Raw genomic sequence first — 18,169 nt, 5'->3', positions numbered from 1 at the left:
CAGCAATTATCTTTTGCAAAGTCTGACACACCCAAAATTCAAAGTAAATGCCATAAGGAATTAAAGTAAAGCTGTTTGTGGTCAGTCACACACAAATACATCCCAGACCCCAGACAACATGAGAAAAATAGTTGAACAGCCTCCCATGCCCTCCACAAAGGACAGCTAACACTCGCAACACGCAATAAGAACACTCATAAGTAACAGGTTTCAGAGTTGCAACCGTGTTCGTCTGTATTCGCAAAAAGAACAGGAGTACTTGTGGCACCTTAGAGACTAACAAAAACAAAAAGCTTATGCTCAAATCAATTTGTTAGTCTCTAAGGTGCCACAAGTCCTCCTGTTCTTTTTACTGATAAGTAAGGGGTTTGAGGGTGGATATCTGGATGAACTTTTAAAACCAGGGAATCGAGCTGTGAGTGCCATTGCTGCATTTTCTTCTTAAATAAAACAGGCCATAAATAGTGTGGTTGCCAAGTCTATGGATCCATGTTTTACCCCATATCGGGATGCCATCTTTAAAAGTTTACCCTCCAGAAAAAAATGGCATTGACTTGCTGCTGTTACCTTGGCCATGACCATATTTTATGACTCTTTGGGCTCCAGCCATAGTTTGCAGGATGGAGGACAACCAACCAAAATTGAGACAGTCCTGGGAAAATCATGATGAATGCTAGACCTATGCCTCGGTCCTCATCTCATACCCCCTGACCTGCAAACACTGTGAAGGTAACATGCTCCATCACGAAGTGTGCTACGCACATTCTTCAACAGCAACCCCTCTGATCAATTTTTTAAAATGTCAGAGAGACTTTCCAGAGGGAATTGAATCGTGTCCTCCCCAGCTTGAAAGAGAATGGCTATGAGGCAAGGCAGGAAAATGGTTAGATCCACTTGGGTGTCCATGAGAGCTGAATAGACTAAATGAAGATAGACACACACATACGTATCCCATGTCCACAAAGGTGTATCTCAAAATGCAATTATCCAAAACTTTCTTGATAAGCTAGTCCAGAAATGAAATAGAAAATTGTTTGTTTGCCATCAGAAAACATCAGAAGGATTAGTAAGGTTACTTGTCCATCAGAAATCCCAGCAGAAGAAACCCCAAGGGAAGACTGTCCTAGCACTGACCTGCTCTACCATACAGAATCTGTATGGAACACCAATTATGGCCTCCCCTTCATGGTTAGCACTAATTAGCCACCTACCTCAACAAGAACAACATGAGGGCAATGAGGCCAGAAAAAATTGTGTCAAAGAAAGAAGAAATGAAGACAATTGGTGAGGTTTCACTTGGAATACTGCAGATGGTATGACAGGCTCTTCATTCTGAGAAGGATAAAAAATAAAAGAGAAAATACAAAGAAAAGGACAAGCATCATTAAAGTCAGAAGGTCTTGCCTTGCAAGGAAAGATTAAAAGAACAACTAAAAAAAGAGAAATATGACAGATCTATAGACATTGCCAAAAGCAAATAATAATAAAGGAGGGGAAAGAAAACATTGGAAGTTGATCTAGGATGTATTTGAAGAATGGCAAGTTTACATAAGAAAACAGGGAAAGTGCCCTAGTAGTAAGATACTGGAATAACAGAGGAAGAGCCACCGAGAGAGGTCAAGGGACATCAAGGGAAATGGCTAAAATACGATACACAGGAGGAACTGGCATGGGGTGATTTGTACTAGGCGTAGGGAAGACTGGCATTGCTGATGTTCACAGGGTCCCTCCAGGCCTAACCTTTATTATTCTGTACCATATAAATAATCAGTTAGTAATCTACTGCTATGAGAAAGCAATCAAAAAGTAAATGAATCCTTTCCAGATCAATGTATCAGTAATTTGTAACTGTTTACTTTTTCTAAGTAATGTTAACAACTTGGACAAGAGCCTGAGACAGAGTAAAATCTTTATTTCCCATAACAGGTGGTTCCCTCCAGCTCAGGACTGTGGATCTTGGCAGGACATTAAGGATTTTTAAATATGTATGTTGTATGTTTACACAGGCGGTCGGGTCTGGCACAGAACTCCTGTTTTACAAGGAAAAAAGATTTTCTTTCTTCTGTCTTTGAAAAGAGGCTGATGCTTCCTTTCCATACAACCTTTCTAGCAGGTATACGTGACAAAAGGAGAGCAGGAACTGAATTTAACAACCCGGTCTGTGCTTCAGGGATGACAACATGGTCAAGAGAGGACTCTTTATCGGATGCTTTCTCCTCCATTAATGCTGCATGTGCTAATGATTTGACCATTACTAGTAACAAATCTGCAGTGTTCCTGCCTGAAGATAATAAGTAATGAACCGAGCAGGTTGAATATTTTGTTTTGTAAGGAGGAGCACTATTAGCAATTGTTTTCCAACTGCTCTGAAAATGAGAGATGCCTTCCAGGTATTACCTGTCCATGTGACATGGTACATCCCACGCAGCCCTTATTCACTTTGGGAATTCCACGGGCACTCCCAGCCCTTGGAAGTGGGAGAGGGGAAAAGTGGATCATCTTCTGTAATGTTGCAGAGCAGGTCTGAGCCAGGAAGCAGAGCAGAAGCTGCTATACAGAAAAGCAAATGAAAGAGTAGCGCTGCAGCAAGGGAATAAGTAGGAACAGAGAGAGGACAAAAGGAAAAGGATTGCATTAGAGCCAAAGGACTGAAGTCGGCATCAGGACATATGGTTCTATTCCTGGGTCTGCCACTTACTCGCAGGGTGACCTTGGTCAACTCACTTCACCATTCTGTGCCTCAATTCCCTCATCTGTGAAATGAGGATAATAAGTAATGTGCCCAAGGAAGGCTGCAAAAGAGCTTAGAGTGATTTGAGATCAGTGCATGAACAAGTGCAAAGTATCCATTTAACTATTCTCCTTCTCTCCTACTTTTTCCTCTACACTCAGATTTCATTTCTTTGATTTTTTTTATTGCTTCCTTTCCCTTTCTGTTTTTTAATTCCCCAAGTTATTGGTATTTTGTTCTGTAGATGTGCTGTGACTCTACCCCTGGCAAAAAAGAAGCTCTGAAGTTTCACTCTGCTTGTCCTGTGCTCATTTTGACAAGCGGGCACTCCAGAATCACAATGAATCCGAAACCATAGAAAGAGCCCACCATTTTGGACAATAAGACCTCTTGCTGGATGGAAGTTTTGCCTCGATGCATTTATCCTTCACAAACTTGGGAGCCAGGAATTGAAGCCAGATTGCCTGAATCCCACTCCAGTGCTTTACCACAAGGCTGTCTTTCCTCCCTATCCAACTGACCACAAAGTAAAGCTGGGTGGCTGTTGTTGTTCTGGAAACCAAAGGATGAAAAGGTGAATTTAACAAATAAAATTAATCAAGACGGATGACAAGTACATGCAATCTAAAGCTCTTAGTGGGTGGCATGTCCTTTTGCATTTTTAATACCTATTTTAAATGATGGTTCTTATGATGTACATACAACACCCCAGAACGCTATGGTGAGGAGGCACATTAGAAATAAAGAGTATTATGTAATGGACTCAAATCATTGGAGAGCCAACCGGGTAGCAGGATTTGCCTGCACACTATGGGTATATCTATACTGCAGTGAAACACCCACGACTGGCGCGTGTCAGCTGACTCAGGCTCACAGGGGTTTCAGAGCCCAACATCTACACTTCAATTTTACAGCCCTGCAGCCCGAGCTCTGTGAGCCTGAGTCAGCTGACCCAGGCCAGGCCAGGGTGTTTTATTGACGTGTAGGCATACCCTCAACAATGTGTAAAGAGTAGTATGGTCATATTACAGAATCCTATCTCTTCCCTGCTGTAGGAGCCAGGATGGACAGACTACAATGCTCCCCAGAGTGATGTGATTGCAGAGATCTAGTTATGAAGGCGGTTTTCTTTACATGACTAAACTGTGATAGCAAAACTGCTTTAAAAACCAGCATAGCGTTCTGCTAGCGTAGACAGAGAGGGCATCGATCACAGCAACCAAATCAAGCAGGGGCTGTTTAATACATAAACTGAGCTGAGCTGTTAGACTTACAGGAGGTAAAAAAGAAAACCTTACAAAATATCCCCTTTTCCCCCTACAGCCAACAATTACTGGGACAAGTGAAAACAGGAACATTACCAATTTTCAGAGACACATGGTAGGTCTAGCAGGCATCCGATTATCTCTCACAACCCCATGGCCTGCGATGTGGCACTGCTTACACTTAGTGGTCTGAGGTTCTCACTATGTGCATATTAGTTAGATTTCTTCTCTTTTTTTTTTTTTTTTTTGAAGCTGGCAACAAAGGCACATGAGTTCTTCTAGCATGATTCCTGTTTGTACAGGACTCGCCAAACTGGTTGTGTGATTTTGTGCTGCTTTCTTTCCACAGAGCCCTTCAAAATGCCAGAATAACAGCAAGTAAATAAGAAATAAAGTTTAGTGGTAGAGTTCCAAAGATCAGCGATGGGAATACACTACAAACATTTTATTGCAAATATCCAAGGACAAGAAATCATTTAATATAATTATTTGCTTTAATTTATATTAATTATTTGCATCACGGGAGCACCTAGAGGCCCCAGCCAAGGCCAGGGTTGCACTGTGCAAACACACAGTGAATGACATTCCCTGTCTCAAATTGCTTACAATCTAAATAGATATGGCAGGCACAGGACAGGAGTGGAAACAGAGGCACAGAGATAAAGTGACTTGCCCAAGGTCATACAGGTCAGTGGCAGAGCCAAAAAACAGAATGTAGGTCTCCTGACCCTCAGGATGTGTCTACACTACGAGCTAAGGGTGTGATACTGTAGCATAGCCACAGTAGCACAGGCAGCGTCAGGGGACACACATGCTAGCTGCCTTGAGTACTTACCCACAGGGTTGAGGCAGGTTTGTACTCGAGGCAGCTAACCATGCATTTGCTGCCACTGCTCATGGCTACACTGCTATTTTTAGTGCATTAGCTCAGATAAGGACTCACATGAGTATGTCTCCATGAGCAGGGACTCACATCCCTAGCTTGTAATGTAAACCTAGTTCTAGTTTCCTCTGCACTAGGCCACGCTGCCTTCCCTATGCACACAGACATGAAATAACACATGGCCGAGACCATGCTACTGTGTCTGGATATGTTTGCATTGCTTCCAGTGCCAAAATAATACCTAAACAGTTACATAGCTCTGCACATTTTCAAAGCAGTGCACAAACAATCACTGATCAATCACAGGTGCCCACCCACAAGCCTATTATTAGGACTCTGCGAAAAGTAGAACTGGTCAAAACTTTTGCAGCCGTATGCTTTTCCACTGGAAAATGCTGTTTTGTCAGAATGGAAACTTTTTGGGGGGGATCAAAACAAAGCATTTTGATAATATCCCTCCATTCTGTTTCAACGTGTTTGGAATGGAACAGGATGATTTTTTATTTTTGAAATAATGTTTGGTTTTGAAATTTATTTTATCTTATTTTAAAAAATCAAAAATCGTAAGGGTGAAATTGAGGCAAAATGTTTCAACTGAGCCGAAACAACATTTTTGAAAACATTTCATCTTGTGGGAAATTTCAGCTTTTTTTCTGAGGCAGACTGATTTTTTTTCCAGTTCCCAACCATCTCTAGTGAAAAAGTTTAAGGAAATGAACGCAATTAAATGTATCAAACTATCCACCCTATCCATAGGGCAGTGGGTACCCACAATTTACTCAGGTGTTGTTATCTATGCTGGCATCGACTGCACACCTTCCCCTCGAATACTCAGGCCCATCAATCAGTTCTCTAGCTGATAGGACAGGGGTCGGCAACCTTTCAGAAGTGGTGTGCCAAATCTTCATTTATTCCCTGTAATTTAAGGTTTTGCGTGCCAGTAATACATTTTACATTGAACCACTCAGCCCGCTTCCGGTGTGGGGTTCCATCTGCCGGCCCCTGCCAGCCGGGGTCCCCGCTGCCGGCCCCGCTCAGCCCGCTGCTGGCCCCAGGGTTCTGTCCATCCAGGCAGGCCAGGCTGAGCGGGGCCGGTGGACGGAACCCCACACCGGCAGCAGAGTGCCACTGAAAATCAGCTCACATGCCGCCTTTGGCACGCGTGCCATAGGTTGCTGACCCCTGTGGTAGGAGCACCCAAAATACCCACATGCTATCACAGAGATGGCTCAGTGTTTCAGGGAGTAGCCTACATATTAGGCTATGCAGGAACTGCCACAGTAAATCTTCATTTTCATCGGGTCGTATAACCAAGGATCAGATAAAACCCTCAGTAAATGGGCAAAGTACAAGCTTATAGCTGCTCCTCATGGGCCACTTTGAACTAACACACCTGCTTCTTTGGCAATAGTTTTCTTTCCCAAAGATTTGGACTTTATCTACATCAGCAGGGCAGGGTAATAATGTTTATATAGAGTCTGTCAGCTGGAAAGACCCCAAGGTGCTTTACAGGCTATGCTCCAGTCCTTACACACAACTGCACGACGGCAACCATGGACATGTGGTGAATATTGGGACCGCTCACAGTCATATAAACACAAGGATAAGTATTTGCAGGACCAGAGCCTTGGATACGCCAAACTGTGAACCCTTTACTCACACTGGTGAACAGTTATTCACTCAAGTAATCCCATTTGTGTCAATAGTACTCACTTAAGTAAGTGCTCACCAGTGAGAATAAAGTAGGGCTGCTAACATCATATTTCAAAAATAAGGGACTGTTTTCTTAGCACCCCCGCCCCACCCTTCCTCCCGATATTATCATTTATTAATAAATAATATAAAGCAGCAGCACCTACATTCGCCAGGGGTATTTTTGAAGCACTCAGCAACTCACAATCTTGTTGTACAGATATGAACAAGTAAGGGATGTCCCTTGTAATAAGGGACTGTTGGCAACCCTAGAATAAAGGGTTCACAATCTGGGCCTCTGTGAGTAATGGTTGGGCTTTAAGAGCATAATTCTCCTAACCAACTTACACAAACCTCTCCTCCCCATTCTGAATATTTAGAGCCTCTTCTGCACTAGTTTAATATGCAGACATTCCACTGATGGGAGTGGAGGTGCCTAGGAGAATATGCAATAAAAATTTGCAGTGTGGATCAGAGAGAATTACTTACACACACACACTCACTTAGAGATGGTGATATCTGTGATCGGTTGCACTCATCATATCATGCACCAATGACCACGGCTCCTCATCTGCCTGCTGCCTACTAATCGATCTCCACAATGGAACAGACTGCCTAGGGAGGTCATGGAAGCTCCTTCACTGGAGGTTTTCAAAAGGAGGCTGGATAGCCATCCGTCTTGGATGGTTTTGACTCAAGAAATCCTGCATCTTGGCAGGGAATTAGACTAGATGACCCTTACGGTCCCTTCTAACCCTATGCTTCTATGATTTTAACACTACAAAACTGTGAGTGGCTTCCAACAGCTATCATTTTTTGAAAGGTTTCCTTTTATCCCCACCGAAATTTAGAATTTCCCTCCATAAAATTACACTGTTCTAAGGCCCAGGATGGGATAAGTCCTTTTACAGTGACAGGTCTAAGATCAGATATAGTAGAACCTCAGCTATGAACACCTCAGGAATGGAGGTTGTTCGTAACTCTGAAATGTTTGCAACTCTGAGGGTATGTCTACACCCAGCCGCTAGTTCGGCGGCTGGGAATCGAAGTTCCGGGTTCGATTTATCGCGTCTGGTCTGGACGCGATATATCGATCCCGGAAGCGCTCGCCGTCGACTGCGGTACTCCAGCTCGGCGAGAGGAGTACCGCGGAGTCGACGGGGAGCCTGCCTGCCGCGTGTGGACCGCGTCTGAACCGCGGTAAGTTCGAACTAAGGTATGTCGACTTCAGCTACGTTATTCACGTAGCTGAAGTTGCGTACCTTAGTTCGAAGTTGGGGGTTAGTGTAGACCAGGCCTAAACAAAATGTTCTGGTTGTTCTTTCAAAAGTTTGCAACTTAATTGACATTGACTTAACATTGACTTAATACAGCTTTGAAACTTTACTATGCAGAAGAAAAATGCTGCTTTTAACCATCTTAATTTAAATGAAACAAGCACAGAAACAGTTTGCTTACCTTGTCAAATCTTTTTTTAAACTTTTCCTTTATTTTTAGTGGTTTACGTTTACCACAATACTGTACAGTATTACTTTTCTATATTTTGGTCTTTTTTGTCTCTGCTGCTGCCTGATTATGTACTTCTGGTTCCAAATGAGGTGCGTGGTTGACCAGTCAGTTCATAACTCTGGTGTTCGTAACTCTGAGGTTCCACTGTATCTCACAATCTAATCTATCTAGCTATATGTGCATGCACACACACACACACACACACACACACACACACACACACACACAGAGATATTATATACACAGATATATACAAAACAAATACATTGATAATTTTAGTTAAAAGGACTGCCTGAAGCATGGCGATCAGGAAGCCGTGCTGAAAGGTATGTGAAAACCCCACTTATTAGTCGCGTTTTCTCAGGGTATGTCTTCACTACCGGCCGGATCGGGGCTCCCGTCAATGTAGCTAACATTCTTTGGGGAGGCTGTGTTCCTACACAGACAGAAAAACTCCTTCTGTCAGTGTAGGCTGTGTCTACACTACAGGTTATGCCGACATAGCTATGCTGGTATAGTCTCCATAGCGCAGGCATACTGCTAGGATGCTGGGGGCAGGGAATGGGGAGGGGGAAATGGGCACACAGAGCCCCAGGCATAGCCAGATAATGGAGGATCTTGGCAGGGGTGGGAAGGGAGGACACAGAGAGCCTCTAGCATGAAGGAGGTGGTGGGAGGCATTGCAGGGAGTTCCTGTGTACCACCCTCCCATCCTGCCAGGGAGTTTAGGAGCCCAAGCGGGGGAAGGAGGGAGAATGGAGGGATGCAAGGAGCCCCTGGTGTGTGCGATACACTTGGCCTCCACATGCAACAAAGTGAGCAACCCTCTCGTTTTAACTTTAAAAAGCCTGTAAGACAACAGCCTTATCATTTATTCATTTATTTGCATTTGGTTCTCCTCGTGGGATCGCAAAGCCTTAAGCACAGCAGGAGGGCTTAAAAATGAACGAGGGTAAACTACAAACGTTTGTGTCCAGGAGCAAACATCTGTGGAGTATCTACACTAGCACGAACAGCCGTGTTAGTTAAGTAGCAATCAATTAATTCAAGTTACTACAGGTCAGCTGCAACTCCAAATATCCCATTGGATTCTACCAAATAAAGCCCACATTTTCCCGTTCATTGTTCTGGACGTGTGGGGCACTACAAAATATGAGGAGGAGCACAGTCTTTTAAAGGATTTGATTCTATTTTTTCCAGCAAAATTAGTCATTCAAATGAAGGCAATCATAAGTCCAGGGTCTGGAGACTCTCTTTTCAGCCAGTGGTTCCATTTTCCAGTTTCTTCTGAACCCGTATTTAAACAAGGATTCCCCCAGTCCTTCAATCCATTGCCCAACCATTGTCATCCTTCTAACTGGTCCAAGGCACAGATTCTGCCACCCTTGCTAATCAGGAGTAGCCTACTGAAACCAATCATCATGAGTAAGGTTGGCAACATTCTTCCCTGTTTGTGTGATGATGAGGCCTTTGTTAAAAGATCTCTATCCTTCCATCAAACTGGGAGGAGGAAATCTGACAATCTCGTATTTACTTTAGGGTTTGACTGGACTAGAGTTTGTGGTCCTGTAGTTAATGTAAATTAACTGATTGCCAATTAACTCAAATTAACTAACACGACTGTTCATGCTAGTGTAGATACTCCACACAAACATGTTGTTCCAGGACACAAACATTTGTAATTTACCCTAGGGGATACTCTTGTGGTTTATTTTATGGCTGAAGCCCCATCCACTAGTGTGTGCGTCTAAACCAAATGTTGGGGAATGTCTGGAGTAGCATTTATAACCTTGTTAGTTAATTGACTATCAAGTTACTCTGGTTAAAACAGGCTCTCAGACTCTTATGAGACACTTAGGGTAAATCTAAATTAGGACAAAAAAGCGCTTTAAAAATATGATCATTAATACAGTTTAGCTAACACGTTTTAAAACCCTGGCCTAGACAGGGCAAAGTGTATTTTAATACATGCTAGCTGATCATGGTGAACACATTTTAAAATAAAAACCTGTTTTCCTACTCTAGATATATACCCTCAGAGGGTATGTCTACACTGCAGTTGGGAGCGTGCTCCCCAACCTAGACAGACAGACACGCACTAGCTCTATGCGAGCTAGCGCACTGAAAATAACAGCTTGGATGTTGCAGCCCGGGCAGCAGCATGGGTTAGCCACCTGAGTATGGGACCCAAGGGGTTGGGGAAGTTTGTGCTTGAGTGGCTAGCCTGTGCCACAACATGCACACTGCTATTTTTAATGCACCAGCTCATGCAGAGCTAACGCAGGCTAGGAGGTTCATTCCCAGCTGCACTCGAGACATATCTAGTGTTCTTGAAAAACCTGACAGCTCACTTGCGTATCCAGCTAGCTCATTAATGCCAATCAGATAATTAAAGAGACAAGTACTCAGATTCCCACCCACCATTCAAGTCACAGCCACAGATGTACGGGGACAGCATGAAAACAAGATCTTTGTTTACTTAGGGCAGTGATGCAAAACCAATGGCTGCATTGGCAACTTACAAGGGGCCAGAATGCCAGGCCTAATTTGCATATATTTACATAAATTTACATGTGTGACTTTACCAGATACACACAGACACTACTTTTATTTGCACTATTGGTGTATACCAGGGGTAGGCAACCTATGGCACGCGTGCCAAAGGCGGCACGCGAGCTGATTTTCAGTGGCACTCACACTGCCCGAGTCCTGGCCACTGGTCATGGGGGCTCTGCATTTTAATTTAATTTTAAATGAAGCTTCTTAAACATTTTAAAAACCTTATTTACTTTACATACAACAATAGTTTAGTTATATATTATAGACTTATAGAAAAAGACCTTCTAAAAACATTAAAATGTATTACTGGCACGCAAAACCTTAAATTAGAGTGAATAAATGAAGACTCGGCACACCCCTTCTGAAAGGTTGCTGACCCCTGGTGTATACAGTGCTTTGCAAAAAGCACATAGAAAGGCAACATAAGCCCTGAAGGCTGAGAACAGGCATTAGTGCTGATACAGGCACTGCTTTTCTGATGTAACTTCTTGTTCTCCAGGTTTAAGTCTGAGATGGTCACCTCTCTGTTCTAGAGATGGGTCCCAACCAAAATGAGAGCTGAAGCTCTGGAAAAGTTCAGCTCCAGATACACAGTTTGTGTTTGGCTCAGCCCTACCTTGTTCAACTACACAAATGAGTACCTCTAAAGACGCTTGTATAAAAAGCAGTCCCCTTCTTTTCCCTGAGTAGCTCCCACTCACCAAGCACATAGGGCCTGATCCAAAGCCCATTGAAGCCAATGGAAAACCTTACAGAAATTAATTCTTAGGTTGACTTTCATTGGTAGCAATTCAGTTCGTTTCCCTCACCCTTGTAGACCCCTCAGTTCTAGCTGAACTTTAGCCTGTTTCTTCAGGTTCGGCTGAAAATAGATCTGCGAACAACCTGAACGTGGTTTGTCCCTTTGAAAGTGCTCGAACCATAGACCAAGCGAGCCTTGAATACTCTTAATCTTGTCACCGCAGGGACAACTACTCAGGACTTCTCTTCACAGAGAGCCGCTGTTGAAATGTCCGTGATGTTTCGTGCAGTGGGTTAAGATTTCAGGTGGAGTGGAAGCAGTGGAAGCAGATGGACTCTTAAGAGGCAGAAATCCTGTTTGCATGCAAACACCTCCCGTAATTAAAAAACGAGGGAAGAGAAGTCTAGAAAACATTATGCCTATGCACAAGTCTCTCTATTAAAAAATGCTTCCCATAGTTTCCCAGGAAGAACTAGCAGGTCTTTGGAAGAAATATTGCTAAGTATTTCTTTTAAAGCAGTGACAGCTGCTTCAGTGTCACCGCACAAACATCTGGGTCATAGAGCCCTTAATGAATTTTCAGAGAGACAGCAGTTTCAGAACGGGGCAAAACCGTGGCACAAGAGAAGGGCTCAGGGCAGGCCTATTGTTAGATGGTAAATTGAGACTAGCTCTCTTCAGAGTGAGTTGGAAGAAAGAGAGAGGGAGAGGGAGAGAGAGAATGAGCCTGTCTCCAGTGTGGTTGTTCCACAAACTCCCATGCTCATTAGTCAATCCTATCTCGATTCCTGTGCAATGTCTTTCCTAGCGAAACATGAAATCAGCAGGAAACAGAGGTGGTTTATGGACTGCTTGTTGCTGAAAGCAGCCTGCTCATTCTAAACGGCAGTTAAATTCAGTATAAAATAAAGGAGCTGAAGCAAGAAGCAACTTGTACTCTCAGAACGACACATCCTTTGCTCCCAGTTCTCTCTCCCCTTTTGCACAGCAGAATTACTTTCCTACTAGTGGGATGAACATTTAGCTGAACAGATGTTGCAGGGTTCAGGATAGAGGCTGAATTAACATTAGCAGTCAGAGCACATGGGTAATAGCTGCAGAGATGGGGGAGCCTGGTTTTGAATGGAGGACCTCCTGGCCTCAAAGCAGTAACTTCGCTCAATTGAGCTAAGAAAACAGTTGCCACAGGTCAGCTTGAGCGATGCTGGGATCAGAAAATACATCAAGGCAATGAATTATCTGCTGATTAAAGTTGCCCTGGGATAATTTCAATTACTTCCAGTTCTAGGAACCCAGTCTGCTTTTACAGAATCAGGTGCTTTCAAGTCTGTAAACCAGGAGTCTGTACTCCTGTAAACCACGCGCAGAACTTGGGGGCCTTGCTGATGCAATGAGTTAGCACATGGGCCTCCCAATTCTGGAGACCTGGGCCCAGGCCACAAGAAAAATGTTTCCTCCTAATCTTCACTTATCCACACACAAAAGACACTGTGCAGTTTGGCACAATGCAGCATAACCGGCAGTCTCTGTCCTAGAGAAGCCAAACGACTGGAAGAACAGGATGTGCTGCAGGTCAGGATGCAGTGTATTGTGCCGCACTGGTAAAGCTACCTGGCAGCTGCAGGTCATTGACAGAGCTGTGAAGGGGGAAGCTTGGGCCACAGTTGCTCTCATTATGCCTGAGGTGTTTTTAGCCAGTACTACCAGCCTCCCACTTTCATTTTCTCAGAAAGATAATTGAAATGAGAGCTTAGTGCAAAACATCCCTTTTACTCCAGTTAAGTTTATGGCACTTTTGGACAGATTTTAAGTACAAATGCAGCCAGTCACAAAATACCTCACTCTTATACAGCACGTTTCATCTATAGATCGCAAAGCATTTTGCATACGGTGAGTATCATTATCCTCATTTTAAAAATGGAGAAACCGAGGCACAGAGTGGTAAAGTGACTTGCCCAAAGTCACCCAGCAGGCCAGTGGCAGAGCTGGGGGAAAAACATGTCCCAGACCAGTGCTCTGTGCACTAAGTCACGCTGTTCTGAAGAAAAAACAGGGTATGTTGTGCTCATTTAAAATGACACACCGAAGTAGTCAATATATTCGTTTGGATCCTGATACTTCAGCTGCTATCAGTGGACACAGCAAGCTGAGCTTCCTGCAAGATTTCAGGAAAAAATTAGGCAGAGGCAAACCATAAAAAGGCTTCAACGTTTGAAAAACAAGGCTGGACAGGCAGGCTGCAAAAATGGGATCCCCAGTTCATCACCAGCACAGCTCTGCAGGTAGAAGCTATTGTGTCAACATGGATCAGGCATTTTTTTGTTCCAGTGTCATTTAACTTTATTCGGAGGATTTCAGGTTGAGGCCATGACAAAACTAGCTCTGCGGAAGTCCCAGTTCCCCAAAGTTTGGGATTGCTGGGATCCAGATAGTGGTCTGGGCCCCTCCATGCTGGTAAAGCAAATCACATTACAGGTGGGGCCAGGATCTTTAAGGCCTCATCTACACTGGCAAAAATGGGACCTGCAATTTACTGATGTAGCAGGTTCACTGAAGGTACCAAAGGTAGACGCTGCGGTGTAGACACAGCTCAGGCATTTCTATCACCATGTCATCTAACCCTGCTCAGAGGGGTTTTGGTTCAGGCTTTGATAGAGCTGTGTTAGAATGTGGCTTACTTGGCAAGTGAGTTTGACCCGCTCACATTTAAACACTATTTTGAAACCTGTGTCTATGAGGCCTAATTTAAAAGTGCATGGGCATTCAGGCAAGGGACCACTGGGTGGAATTATAAATTAAAGGCACCAACACCATTTAGTTCTTTTGGGCCAAATTCGTAACAAGACAATAGGAATGAACAGGAAGTTTTCAAGATGGTGAAAGGTTAACAATAGGGTTTCCCAAGGAACCATACTGGACCCGGTGTCATTTAATATATTTAATCTGGAAATGAGGGTGAACAATGAGGGGGGAAAATCTTCAGAGGACACAAAATATTTAAGGTTAGTCAGGAATAAAGAATGTAGAGAACTCCAGATGGACCTAGCCAGATTAATGGCACTTGAACGAGAAGCATGATGGCAGATGAACTACAACATTGACAAAAGCTAGGCACTGCACTTCGGAAGGAGTAACCTGAACTAATGTTACACAGTGCTGGACTTTAAATTAGCTATAAGCCCTCTGGAAAATGACCTCAACATCATTGTAGACAACCCAATGAAAACCAGCAAGACTGTGTTTAGTTCTGGTCACCCTAACTCCAAAAAAGAAATAGCAGATCTAGTAGGGTACAGAGATGGGTGAAGGAAACAGAGACTTCTGTATGAGTAGAGGTAGGGGAAAAAATGGGACTGTCTAGTTTTGAAGAAAAGAACAGGAGATGTGATAGAGGTATATAAAATAATGAATGGTTTAGAGATGGTAAATCTGTCCCTCCTATTTACCTACTTGTATAATGCAGGCTCCCCTGAATGCAGCAGAAACAGTGAAAGTTACAAGTAAAAATGTAATGAAGAAAATGATTACAAGGCTTCAGGGTGGGATATTCAAAGGAGCCTAAGGGAATTAGGTGCATGACTCCCATTGAATTTCAGGGAAGTCTGAAAATCACAGCCTCAGAGTTCACTCAAAGCCTGTTCATAAGACATAGAACATAAGAACAGCCATACTGGGTCACACCAAAGGTCCACCTAGCCCAGTATCCTGTCTTCTGACAGTGGCCAATGCCAGGTGCCCCAGAGGGAATGAACACAATCATCAAGTGAACCTTTCCCTGTCTCTCATTCCTGGCTTCTGACAAACAGAGGCTAGCGACACCATCCCTGCCCATCCTGGCTAATAGCCATTGATGGACCTATCCTCCATGAATTTATCGATTTCTTATTTGAACCCTGTTATAGTTTTGGCCTTCACAACATCTTCTGGCAAAGAGTTCCATAGGTTGACTGAGCGTTGTGTGAAGAAATACTTCCTTTTGTTTTTTTTAACCCTGCTGCATATTAATTTCATTTGGTGGCCCCTAGTTCTTGTGTTATGAGAAGGAGTAAATAACACTTCCTTATTTACTTTCTCCACACCAGTCATGATTTTATAAACTTCAATCATATCCCCCCTTGGTCGTCTCTTTTCCAAGCTGAAAAGTCCCAGTCTTATTAATCTCTCCTCATCCAGCAGCCATTACATACCCTTAATCATTTTTGTTGGCCTATGAACATGCAAAATTTCATGACAATTAGACTTAATTTACTGTGTTTTGCTGCTTCTGTGATAGTGTGAGGAGGAGATGGTGCTAAACAAAGCTTTTCCTGTAGCCGCCTTATAAATGTCTCCATAAATAGGGCAGCTATTAAAATGTGCGAATGGGAAGGTTTGCCCAAGGATCACAGAAATATTTCCAGTGCTTAGAATTGGCTGGGCCGTATCCCAAAATCCCCATCAAGTTCATCCCTTAAAAGAGAGCAACATTTACACTCTTGCTCACATGGAGCCCCATTCCTGCAATCAGATCCATGGGAGTGGATCCCTGAACACTTGCAGTCCCACTGAAGTCAGCAAGGGTCTGTACAAGCACAGTGGTCCACCTACACAGATCTGATTGGAGGATCAGGATATTGGCTTGAGTCCATACTATGGGCTTGTCTGCACTGGAGTTTTTAGTGCTATGGGTAGCTACAACGATGAAGCTGCACTGCGGTAAAACCCTAGAGCAGGCAAACTGCACTGGTGTAAAAAGTGACTTGAATAGTGCCATTTACCCTGGTTTGAAAAAGGAGACATATGACTCTCAATATAGGCAATATGGAACAGATTCCAATGCCCATTAAGATCAGTGGAAGTCTTCCCATTGACTTCAATGGGCTTTGGCTCAGGCCTATGTAGAGTAAGTTACTTAAATCACATGTATATTTTTTTATACTCCTTTTTATAGAAAATCACTTGAGTACACACATGAGTAATCCTCTCGAACTCAGTGGAACTATTCTTGTACATGTGTGTTTGCAGGACTGGGTCCTTGGTGTGTCTAACTTTGCAGGAGCAGAAAGGGTAATATATTGCCTCTTAGCTTTCCTTTGGGGGTGAACCCCATAGCTAAGGTTGCAAAGCATGTTCAACCACATTGCATTCCCTGTTTTCCTAGGTTTTTTGGAAACATGAACCTTGTGATGGACACTGAGGAGAGCTGGGTGATTCAAGATTCACTCACAACTTTCCCAGCAAATTCATCTTTCAAATGAAATACCCAATGCTTGGTCTTTTTTGTTGTAAGCAAAACACCCTTAATAATTTTTTATTTACATAAAGATGGGGAGGGAAGGGAAAGCCAACTTTTTCCATTTAAAAGTTCTAAGCAGATCTGGATATCAAAGCTCCAAGTCTGGGAGCATTCAGATCAAGGACTTTTGTTTAGGCCCATCTCTGGTCAAAAGCACATATAACCAGAGCTTTTGCATGATTTCAACCCAAAACCGTAAGAAACTCAAGCCATGGTAGGTCAAAGCTTAGCACATGTTTGACAGCAGGTGCACAAAACTCAACAGAACTTTAGACGGACCAAGCCTGAGTTGTAGCAAAACCTGACATCATGTGTGTTGTGCAAGATCCTGATGATCTGGTTATGAAAGTTCAGCAGAGCTTTGATACAAACCATGTGTACTGCAATTACCTGGGCACGATGGGGTGAATTAAAGACAAAGTGTCAGTCTCAAACTTGAGTCTGCTTCCCCTCAACGTGCATCACAAATGTCTTGTTTTTGCTTAAGGAATCATAGAAATCATAGGACAGGAAGGGACCTTGAGAGGTCATCTAGTCCAGTCCCCCTGCAGTCATGGCAGGACTAAGTATTATTAAGACCATCCCTGACATGCATTTCTTTTCCTTTCCTCAGCGATGCCCTGTTATGTGTTGAACTAGACCTCTTGATGCACTGCAAGGGTGAGCAATCCTTTCTGGACTTTACATTTCCATCAGCCCACCCCCAAAATCAAAGTAGTTCCCTCAGAACATGGGACATTCCATATTCCTTTATTTTAATTATTCTGGGTATCTGCTAAAGACTACAAGGAGGGGGGGAAGCTTATTATTTTACTTGCTAATTATTAAACATTTTTTATTCAGCAAGTTAAAAAGGAGGCTCAATGATAGCTTGATGCTTCCCAATTTGATGGCATCTCCACAAACCCTGATGGCCGTGGGTAGGTTCTGGTCTCTTTCTCTGATCTTTCAACCATCTACCTCCTTTCTCTTCACTTTTCTTTTCTCACATGCCTCTTCACCTCTTTCTAAACTCCCCCCACCCCCAAAACTAAATGATCCCCTTTAACAAATAAATACAAAATAATTTCATATTATTGCTAATACTCTGCACTTACAGTACATGGAACATTACATCTGAGGATTGCTAAATACTTTACAGATATAAATTAATTAAAGCCTCCCAGCATTCCCATGGGTATATGAGTATTTTATCCCCTCTGTGATATAAGAGGAAACAAAGGCACAGAAAGTGCAACCACCTCGCCAGATAAAAAGTCTGGGGCACAGTTGATCATGTCGTTCTGTCTCACAGACCCCTGCTTTAACTATCATGCATTACTCCCTAATGTTAGAAAAGAAATTTTTTTTTTTTAATAAACCTTAAATCCATACACAAGAGCAAATCACTGTTTCTTCCTTAAGGGACCAATCCTGCTCCTACTGAAACCAGTACCAAAATTCCCACTGATTACAATGCGAGCAGGATTGAGTCCTAATTTTGAGAATGAATTTGCTGCTCACAAAATCCTGG

At 43.1% G+C, this 18,169-nt stretch overlaps 1 protein-coding gene across 2 annotated transcripts in view; it reads right to left on the bottom strand.

The window, feature by feature from the left end:
* ETV6 (ETS variant transcription factor 6) overlaps positions 1-18,169 on the bottom strand; it is a 164,780-nt gene that overhangs the window by 118,108 nt on the left and 28,503 nt on the right. The gene's annotated exons all lie outside the window — the stretch shown is intronic.

This window comes from Emys orbicularis, chromosome 1 (genome assembly GCF_028017835.1).
Source record: "Emys orbicularis isolate rEmyOrb1 chromosome 1, rEmyOrb1.hap1, whole genome shotgun sequence".
In the NCBI taxonomy this organism is placed as follows: Eukaryota; Metazoa; Chordata; order Testudines; family Emydidae; genus Emys; species Emys orbicularis.
Note: the sequence above shows the minus strand (reverse complement) of the source record. Positions and strands in the feature narration are given on the sequence as shown.